An 11,605-nucleotide genomic window follows, 5' to 3' on the forward strand; every position below is an offset into this window, starting at 1 on the left:
CCCCCCCCCCGTGAAACGCACGCCGCGCTCCGAGCTGCATCCAATCAGAGCTGCAGCAGTGAGCGCGTCATCCTGTTCTTCCCCAGTGATTTGCTTGCTGGCGCCATTGACAGCAGTGCCGCAGAGGAGAGCTGAGGCAGGACAGCATAAGCCCTCCCCTGAAAATAAGCCCTCTGGTGTTTTTCTTTCCAAAAAAATTAATAAGACAGTGTCTTATTATCGGGAAACACGGTAAGCACATGCCACACAGCTGCAAAGGGATATTACTGGAACAGCTCTCAGCAGGTCACTGTTATACTCTCCCTGATGATGTCATTAGAAGGACCAGGATTTACAGATGCCTCAAAGGACTACATTGTGTCAATTGATGCAGTAGGGTTTTTTTCCCCTACCATAAGGCAAAGAAAATGGAGACAGGATAAAAAAAGTTTTGTTTTGTTTTGTTTTTACTTTTAAAAGAAAATGGTAATAAATTTTTTTATATCAAATGATGTCTGATTCTGACTACTTGATTGTGAGAAGCTCAGCAGAAGAAAGCCTATCCCTTATCTGACTGGATCATAGAGTTTGTGAGGGGGGAGTCATATGAAATAAATCCGGAAAGGGAGAAAGCAGAAGGGAGAGGAATAAGTATTTATTTAAGTGTCTCTTAGTGCACTTATAAAAGTGTTCCAGGCACTCTGCTAAGAGCTGTTTACAAATATTGTCTCATTTGATCCTCATAATAACTCTTTGAAGAAGGTGCCATTGTTATCCTCATTTTCCAGTTGAGAAAACTGAGGCAGGCAGAAGTTCAATGATTTGCTTAGGGTCACAAAGCTAGTAAAAAAGTCTGAGGCTGGATAAAAACTCAGATCCTCCTGACTTTAAGCCCATAGTTCTATCCACTGAGTCACCTCCCTATCCTGCTAGATAGATCAGAGATGGAATTGGGAAGGCTTTAAAGGCCAAACAAAAGAATTTGTGTTTGATCTCAGAATAGATAGGGAGCTAAGATATTCAGTTTCCAACATCCCTAAATCTATTAGGCTGCCAGGATTCCTGGGATCTTTTGACATTGATCTTGGCATACCAGCAAAGATGAATCCAGAGGATAAGTACACATTTTTGTTCTAGAAAGAGAAATATAGGGACGGCTAGATGGCGCAGTGAGTAAAGTGCTGGCCCCGGAGTCAGGAAGACCAGAGTTTGGTTCCGGAACCAGACACTTCACACGCGCACACACACACACACACACACACACACACACACACACACAAACTAGCTGTGTAAACTTGGGCAAGTTACTTAACCCCAATTGCCCTCCAAAAGGCCAAAAAAAAAAAAGAAAGAAAGAGAAATATATAAAGGGTATCTCAGAATATAGACAATAGAAGGAATTCTTAGCTCAGTAATAAGCATGTTAATCTAATCTAAGTTGAACTGCCAAACACTTGGTTCATGGATGACCAGGGGAATGCTTAGCTCAACAAACCTAATTAATAATATAATAACAACCACAACAGATCTGTCAATGCTGAGTTCTATGTAATAAAAATACAATCCAAAACAATAATCCAAAAACAAACAAAAAAAGATACTCAATTATTCCTACATAAAGAATGGTCCTAGAATGCCTCTCCTTGCCCAGTTAGGTATTTTTGGACAATGATCACTTGGAAAGAGAGCAAAAAAAGATACAGAACAGAAAGGTTGGCAAGCCAGGCCTCCCCTCCACTCCACTCCAGTTCAAAGAACACCCAGGTCATCAAGCAAGGTCAACAGGGAGGAAAGTCAGAGAGGACTAAAGCCACTAGTTTCTCATTCCAATTTTAAGCACACAAAGAAAAGAGTGGATGCAAGAACAGAGTCAATGGATGGCTGCTAGCACAAGTTCTTAGATCTGCTTTTCTAAAGGAAAACAACTCAAAATGGGTTAACAATCTTACTTTAATCAATCAAACATATATCATTTACCTAGTTCAGGGGAAAAAGTTAGCACCTTGAACTTCAGAGGATACAAACAGAAGTTACAACAGAAAATAACACAGTTCAGCTGACAGGGCTTCCAGCTGTCTGACCATTACATCCATACCTAGTTAGTCACCAGAGAGAGAAGCACCAACATCTGGGTTTTCAAAGCTGGGGAAGGGGGGTGGGGGGCTCAACAGCTGCCCAGAGTCTCATCTGGCCAAATGACACAACTCTTCCCAAAGTGAGCCCCAAAGCAAAACCTCACATCAGAGTATATGTAACCTTCTCCTGGGTCAGAGAATGTCACAACCATCTTGACCCACTGCCCAATCACAAAGTAACAAGGTGTGGGTGTTCCTGAAGAACAAGCCTCCCGCCACAGGCTCCATGTGACCACATTCAGCCTATTAGGGGGCAGGGTATATTTTCAAATCAGGGAAGATTCTCAGATTCACTTAAGCCTATCAAGGGGCCAAGGGGCAGGGAAGATCTTTGGATTCCCATTACACAAACAGCTGCAGTAATACTGAATAATGATCAACAGTGAATGACTTACCTGTCCTCAGCAATACAATGATCTAAGACAATTCCAAAGGACTTATGATGGAAAATGATATCCATCTCTAAAAAAAGAACTGATGGAGTGTGAACGCAGATTAAAGCATTCTTTAAAATTTTTTTTAATTATTTTTGGTTTTTTGGTTTGTTTTCTTTTGTAACATGACCAATGTGGAAATGTTTTGCATATCTACATATGCATAATCTATATCATATTGCTTATGTTCTCAAGGATTGGAGGGCATGGAAGAGAGAGAATTTGAAACTTGAAATTTTAAAAACAAATATTAAAAATTTTTATTTATATATAATTGAGAAAAATAAAATTAAATGAGGGGGAAAGAAGTGATAGCTAACAGAAAAGAGATCAAAACAGCATAAAAAGAAAACATAAAAAAATCAGAAAGTACAGCAATCTAGTATAGCGATAAACACCTTATACAACTAAAAGATCCTTCAGAGAATCACTGGGTTAGAACATAGTTGAATAAGTGATGTTTATAATGATTGATGACCTTAGGTCATAAAGAGGATTAAATTAAGTTGAATATCCTCTCTTTATGAAAGGAAAGAAATGTGTAATTTGGAAGAAAAAAAAAAACTTCTTTCCAAAACAATTAATTTAAAATAGAGGCAATAAAGGTATAAGCTTTAGTTATCTGGAAAATTAACATACGAAATACTTTCAAAGACTTCACTTAGGTTTTAATGCATATTTATGTCAAGTCCAGTCAACAAACAGCAGGTACATTCTGAGGGACCAGGCATTATGTTAAGTGATGAGATTACAAATATAAGCAGAGACAGCCCCTGCCCTCAAGAAGTCTAATGGGGAAGATAACACATAAAGAGAGCCCAAGAGCAGAAGAAGCAAAGGTGCCTGGCATGGGAGGCCTGATAAAGGAAGTCCTGTGGAGACCAGTCAGCAATACAGCCTGGAGAATACAGAAGACAGAGTTGGCCTGGGCCTCTTCCTTAAAATGTAGGTTCTGGGAGTGATCAGCCAATCAGAGAGAGGCCCTGCAGTGGGAGGTGGTACTTCCAATTTAAGAGTTAGTCCTGGGGTGAAATGAGCTTCCCAAGCAAAGAGGTCTCTGTGGCCTGGTGAAGAATATCCCATAGAGAGTCAAGAGTACAGACTGGGGAGGAATTCAAAGTTTATGTGCAAATAGATCTGTTGAGTTCTTCCCATGGATATACATAGATGCCTTTATATTCACTTCCAACTGAAGCCACAAGGTAGTTCTTTTCTGTGTACTTTCTGAAGAGAAGGTAATATCAAAAGAAGAGCAAAAAAAGGAGTTTTAAAAGGTTGTTTCCTGTCACCCTGTTTTTGGGCTAATTTTTCCAGCAGTTGTATCTGTTACTAGATGGCTTCATGTGCTATAGCAAAAAGCCAAGGGGGGAGTGGGGGAAAGAAACTCTCCAGTAACCAATTCCACTTTAATCTGGATCCCAGTAACTGGGCAAGGCCTGAGCCTAGCAATTCAGGTCAATAATGCAACAAATATTTATTAAGCATCTTATAAGTATACAGTACTGGATGGCAGGTGTATGGGAGTGGAGGAGTAAGGGAGGGAGCTACAGTAGAACCTCAGTTTACAAGTAACTCGGTTTATGTATGCTTCACTGAATGAGAAAAAATGTTTCACAGAATTTGTCTTGCAGGATAAACAAAAATTCGTAGTACGAACATCATGTTTGGACTAGAACAGCTCATGAAATGATTCCCAACTAGGGCAATGAGGAGGAGGTTGAGGGGTCAGAGGAATCCCTTATGTCAAGTGAAATCAGGAAGGTTTATCAGATGTGGGGAACCATGCAAAATTTTGTTGAAAAACATCACCCAAATAAGGCTGTAGCAATAAGGGCCAAGAATATTTTTTAAGGGTAATGCAATATCACATTTCCTTGACAATCTGAAAAAACATCAAAAACAAGTGTCATTAGATAGATTCCTAGTCAGAAGTGAAGGTAAAGGAAAAAAAATCAATCAGTGAGTCAAAACATCAAAGTGATTCTAAAAAATGAAAAATAAGTGAAGGCAGTAGTGTTAGTCTTACTTTTAGTGAAAGTAGCATAAGGGAGAACACTCCTGACATTGAAATCCCCAATGTTCTCATGAAAGGAGATTCTCCTTCCAAGCAATAACCCTTCCTCCTCCTCCTCCTCCCTCTCATCTCCCTCAAGCCAGCCAAGACTCTTCTCAAAGGCAAAGTACAGGTTTAATTTGTTTTATTTTCAGTTCATATTGTGTACTAATCATTGCTATTGTTTTTCAGATGCATTAGGGACAAAAAACTTTCTTAAAATTATAAATAATTATTTTTATATGAATATTTTTGGGGATGTGGTACCAATCATTTGACTTTACATTATTTCCTATGGAAAAATGCAAACAAATCACATGATAAATAGAATCTCAGGAGGAATTAAATTCTTAAACCGAGGTTCTACTGTACTAAGTTTAGAGATGACTCAGTCAGTCACAGATATCATGGAGAAAACTGAGAAAAGGAGGGGGTAGGGAAAGGGAAGGGGATCTTACCTATACAGACACATTAAGATAATGATTTCCATTGCTTTAGGGATTTCATGTGAAGGGAACTCCGTCCAATCAGGCAGATGCAATATAAGGTGTTTGGTCTTAGAAAATTATCTGAAGCTTAGAAAAGTTAAGAAATATGTCCATAGTCACACAGCTAGTTAAGTGTAAGATTTTTGAACCTTTCCTAACTTCAGCTCCAAGACTATTTCCACTCTGCCACACTGCCTTTCTCTATATAATATAAAATAACACATGATGAATATATACAAAAAAGCAAAAAACACATAAGGAACTGGTACATGGGGAAGGGGTTTGAGATCAAAGAATATTTTTTTTTTAGCAAGGCAAAGTGAAGTGACTTGTTCAGGGTCAGTCACACAGGTAGTACATGTCAAGTGTCTGAGACCTTGATTTGAACTCAGGTCCTCTGACTCCAGAGCCTGTGCTCTATCCACTGGGACACCCAGGTATTCATTGAGTCAGGCTTTAAAAAATACATTTAGAACCTTCCAGAGTATAGAACCCTTCATTAATTTACCCCTATGTTCTCATTTCTCCCAGACAAGAAATCACAAGTAAAGTCAGCTTTGGGTTATCTATGTATCTATTATGTTATCCTTCTTGTGAATCATACTTGGACAATTTTTATTCTTGCACTTGGTCCCCTCACCATCCAGCTGTCCTATTTTCAGGCAATACAAATTTCAACTTGAATGTACATAATCCATCCCAAAGCCCAACATAAAATTTGTGGGATAGTATCTGATACTCTGAATTAGATCTGGGTTCAAATCCTGCATTTAATACTTATTAATCACATGATAATGGAAAAAATCACTTTAATCTCTTATCCTCCGTTTCTTGATCTCTCAAATGAACAAGATGATATTTTTACTGCCAGTTTCACAGAGTGATGGTGAAGAAAAGTCCTTGATAGAACTTTATGCCATATAAATGTATTATGAGATGATTATGAAAACTAGCATGGAATTATGCAGAGTCAAAACCCAAATCAACATCCAACAAGTACCTAATTTATGGACTACATACCTAGTTCTAGTTTACGTATGTTAGGAAGATGACAACTCTCAAAAGCACTGATGGCGATAACATAAGAGAATGGGAAACATGACCTTGGTGATAAGAAAGTGACACAAACCTTGCCCTCCTTGCTCTAAGCTTCCCAGGGTGTAATTCGACCCTCTAGACCCAAGCCCATGGAAAGCAAAAGATAAAGAGGTCCCGTTTATTCTGAAAATTGTCCAAAGTTGTGGCAACAAACTCAAAGGTTCAAACTTAAAGAGAAAGAACCCTTCAAATCTAGACCATCAATATACTGGGCTGCAGAGGCTGAAATCAAACAATTAAAAGAATGTCGCATACTTGAAGGGAAGAAAAAGGAATTCTACAATATATGATTATTTATTTATTTTATTAATTAGTTTGATCTCAAGGGGGGAAATCAGTAAAGTAAATTAAGAAAAATCCTTCAAAAGTTTTTTAATCTAATCATTTATTTCCCTTGTTCCTGACTCTTTAACTCTCTTGATAGTTCAGTTTGTAATGATTCATAATGCTTTCTCTTATTGCTATTTAATTCCACTTTCAAAACCCAACAACTTTGACATCAAAGTTATCTTGCAAAGAAGATACAGTGATTTGCTTGTGATTCTAACTTTAGCGTTTACTTTATTCAGCTTCCTCAGCCCTTTTAGGAATTCTTTAGCTTCAAAAAAAAAACTTGTCTCCTTAGACTAGACACACTCCAACAGCATTTTATCAGCATTGAACTTGAACAGTACAGCTATCAGTAGGTTTAAGACAGATAAACCAGTCCTTATGTATTGAAATACATATCAGCTCTATTCCTCACCCACCCCTTCCCCCAAAAAAGACAGGTAACTTCCAAGTAGCATCATCATAACACATGCACAATAGAGAAATCAATTGTTGTGCAGGACTTCTCATCCCTAATACCTATTCCTGGAGACATAGATAATCTCACAGGGAAGGAAACAGAGCAATGTCAATTCTTAAAGTTTGGGAAGGAAAAGAGATTCATGGTATCTGAGAATATGGGTCTACAGCTACCCAAATTCTACACATGCTTGTGAATCACAAATGATGGCAGTAGTGTTCATAATACTGGATATATTTCAGGGAAAGTAACTATTTACATAAAAAGGTCCCTTGCAATAAATGTAAAGAAAAATCATCTTTCAAACCCTTGGATTTTTCCATTAAGATCTGTCAACTATCCCCACCATCTCCCGCATGAGTGATTTTAATCCATACTAAGGTGAGATTGTTTGTAAAAAAAAAAATTAAAGAAATTAAATAAAATGTGATTATTTTTAAAAACCACTAGAAAGATTTGCGTATTTTCACATGTAAGTTTGGTATTTTGTTTCTTCTTTGGCAAAAGGTCACTGGGGAAGGATTTGCTCCTTGTACATATTTGATCATGAGCTGTGATTTCATCTGTGTATGGAGTCAAAACTCCATTAATAAATGGAAACTCACCTTTGGTATAAAAATTATTATAATCACAAGGGGTCTATTGATTAGATATTGCTGTCAATCACTGAATCAATGATAAAAAAATAATTATCTGCAGATTTTATTTACACTGAGTACAGGCTCATCTGTCTGAAAAAAAAAAAGTCAGAACCCAGAGGAACAGCTTCAGCAACCTTAGATAGAATGTGAATACAGAAGCAGGGTGGGTTACTGCAGAATCTGACAAAGAGCAGCAGGGGAAGATAAGGGGAAATGTCAGAAGCGGAAAGATAAGGACCCTGCCAGTGAGAACAGGAGCTCTTGCTTGGTTTCTCTACCTTGATTGGGCGGCTGGTGTGACAGAAGCAGTGTCCTCTTATCATAGTGGCAGCAAGAACCCAGAGTCAGAGTCTTTTTTCTATCAGTCTTTCTCTTAACACAGCAGAAGTCTGAACTAGAAATTCTCTTGCCACACCTTTAACTCATAGTCTTAGACAGTCACCTGGCACCAAAAGGTTAAGTTACTTGACAATGGCCACACAGCCAATACATGTCAGATATAGGACTTACTCTATATATTGTCAGATGCCTATCAACCATGTTGACTTTCTGTGCCTTACATTTCTTTGGAATTTAATAATATCTCCTAAAGTATGTTAACAAAACCAAGGGATGAGGGATCCTGCTATCAAAAATGCTATCCTCGGGGCGGCCAGGTAGTACAGCGAGTAAGAGTACCGGCTCCAGTGTCAGGATGACCTGGAGATCGAATCCGGGCTCAGACACTTAGCACCCACCCCGAAACACCTGGCCATGTAACCTTGAGCAAGTTACTTAACCCCGATTGCTTAAAAAAAAATGCTATCCTCTTTTAGGAGATCCCAGTGAAATTGACTTTTCTAAGAGGGTTTTTTGTGTGGGAGAAGGAGTATAGCATGAACTCTAGAAGCTAATGGCACAACCCTCTTTCTATAGACCTCAAGGAATTGCCTCAGCCCTGGTGAACCTAATTATACTTTCTAGTTTAAACCTTAGTCTTGAGAAAGAATGTGTGTGTGTGTGTGTGTGTGTGTGTGTGTGTATACCATATATTCTGCCCAAGAATCCTAAACTTATCTTACTCAGTATTCCTACAGTACCACTCGTGGCTGAATAAATCTTGTTCTCTTTTTCCAATTTTCTTCAACCTTCTTCTTCCTATAAAAAGATAATTTTCAAAACCATTTCTCAAAGAAAGAATTCTACCCACTGTTGCCTCCTTCCTAGTAAAGAAGCAAAATATCAACACTAAACTTTTATCTAAAGTTTATAAATCTTTCCCCAAACTCAAAAAGCAAACATTCCCCTCCGCCACCTTTTTAAGCAGTTCTACCTTAACACAAATAACAGGAAAATTGGTGAGGAGACCAAGCACACGTGCTTTCATTTGGGTGGATCATTTCTGCCATGTGCAGCTATCCATTAACAAGTGTGCAGGTCTTTTTTGACAACACAGATACTTTTTTTGGATTCAGCCCATCTACTTGCCAATGGGCAAGCTGCTTGAAAAATCAGCTAAAATAGATACGACAATTCTGTAAAATTTCTAATTTTGTACAAAATTAATTGTATCATTAAAAATATGTATAAATACAGTCCAAGTCTCCATTGCTTCAAGCCTAGAAAATTACAGCAGCCTTCTAATTTCAATTCACCATTTTTGGGTTAATCTTCTTTTAAACATTACTGTCATGTCACCTACTAGAAAGTTTTCAATAGATCTTTGTTGCCTATTGAACAAAGAAATAACTCCTTTTTTTTTTTTTTGACGTTCAACATCTCCTGTGATAATCTGGTCCTTGCTTCCTCTTTCTGACTTATCCTCCGCCTTTCCAAGATAAAGACTCTGTTTCTACTAGCCTTGTTTTCTCCCTGGCCTCCCAATGCCCAAAGTACATTCCTGCTTTTTTGTCTTTGCTTTTGTTTCCTGTTTGCAATTCTTCCCTCCTTCTTTTGGCCAACATATCCAAATTTTGCTCACCTCTCAATGCCCAGCTGAAGTCTTACCACTTTCATGAAGTCTTCCCTCACTTAAGCTTATGAGGAAAATGCTTTACTTTGCTAAAACACTATGAGAACATGTTATTATTCTTAATCTCTTATGACTCCAGCCTAGGTTTTTGTGAGCTCTTGTAATACTTAATATTTGCATTAGGTATTTCTTTTCATCTTTCGTTAAATATGGTTTGATGACTTTAGTATATGGGTCAAAATATGTGCAATGAAAGTAGAGGTGGTGAATGACTTTTATTTCCAATTTGGGAAGGCAGGGGGCACTGCCTGGGTTGTTCGCTGTTTGTACATATATATATATATATATATATATATATATATATATATATATATATTTCTTCCCCACTCCTGTGAATTTGGGTCCAAATAAGAATCTGTTGGAAATGAGAACCTTATCTCTTTTGTTTCTTTCAAGAGGTTTAACAACAGTGCCAACTTTCTTAATCAATAGATAAAGATCATCAGGAATATCAGGAGCAAATCCATTATGCTTCAGGATTCTCAAAGAGGAGAGACAGACAGATAGACAGCCAGACAGGAAGAGAGACAGAGAGAATTTATCAGGTGTTCACTATGTGCCAGGCATTGTGCTAAGTGCTAGGGCTACAATTATTAAGCAAGTTATTGTAGGAGAAGAACCCCCCCCAAAAAAAAAAAAAACATTGAGAGGAAGTCTGATTACATCAGGCAGCATAGCATGATGGAGTAGGTCAGGAAGTGACATGAGAACTTGATTCCTTGCTGGATAAAGAAAGTTCAGCTATAAAAGCCAGAGGACCAAGGCTAGCGTACAAGTTGAGGGGAGAAGGATGGGAAATGAGATTAAGGGAAGGTGCATAAGCAGTACGGAGAGGAATAACAATGTTCCCTCATGTCCCATTAGAAGAATTTCTTAAGGTCATACCAATTTGTGAGGAAATTAAGCCTTCTTTGCATTTGTTAATTTGCTATTTCATATTCCCCTGTTGGCATGTCAACCATGTGTAAACATGACAAAGAAGAGCAACCTGGGACAGACCCACCCCCCAGAGCACAAATGTGGCCCATGATGAGTCTGGGAAGGTCCACCTACAATTTGATCGTCTATGGTCTTGTGAAATTATAAAGGATTTGCATGTAGATCTCGATTCCTTCACTAGAAGCTAAGCTCTCTGAAATAATAACCTATGTATACTTGGCCATCCTGTGAGACTCTTACCTATGTCTTTCCCTTAAAATCTCTACCCGATGTGCCAAAATCCTTTCTCTAAATACCTTGACAACGCATGGACACCAATGGAAGATATGGGCTATCCATTGGTCATCCCTTATTCTACTGTATTGATGGACCTCCTTTTCCAGTCATATATTTATTTAATAATATATTTTATGCCCTTCAAATGATTTCATTAGGCAAGTGGACAATCAACTTCCTTTTTCCTTGAAGTGGGATCCTAGATCTGGGATATCGTTGGTGTCAAGATTCACTCCCAGCACAGCCATGAGGAACAAGAATACTCCCTCTACCAATGCAAACTAAAAAACTGCTTTGTAACACACTAGCTTAAAGAATTTCCCATGGGAACTAAGAGAAGCAAATGACTTACCCAGGTTAGTATATGTCAGCAGCAGACCTTGAAGGCAGGGCTTGCTATCTCTAAGGCCAGCTCTCAGTTCCCTATCCCCACCACCTCTCTAGATTTCTCAGTTTCCATCACTCCAAGACTAGACTGGATCGGTATCCTATAATATGAAATGTGAGCTTTCACTGGTTACTGCTTCATGCCCACTGGTATCTTTTTTTTCTAATCTAGTCTCCAAGAAGAAGACAATCCATCATGCAGAATACTTAAAATATTCAGCAAAGTCCTAGAGGAAAATTTCTCTCCTCATTCTGTCCTCATAGACCAGATAACTTTCATTACCTGTATCCTGTTAGATGAAACAAACAGCCCCATGGGAGCACCCAGGCTCCACTAACAGAGAAAGCAGCATAGACTTTTTGACAAAGTTTAT

This window comes from Petaurus breviceps, unplaced genomic scaffold (assembly GCF_028583685.1).
Source record: "Petaurus breviceps papuanus isolate PSGF00001 unplaced genomic scaffold, PetGlider_PUasm1.0 175, whole genome shotgun sequence".
In the NCBI taxonomy this organism is placed as follows: Eukaryota; Metazoa; Chordata; class Mammalia; order Diprotodontia; family Petauridae; genus Petaurus; species Petaurus breviceps.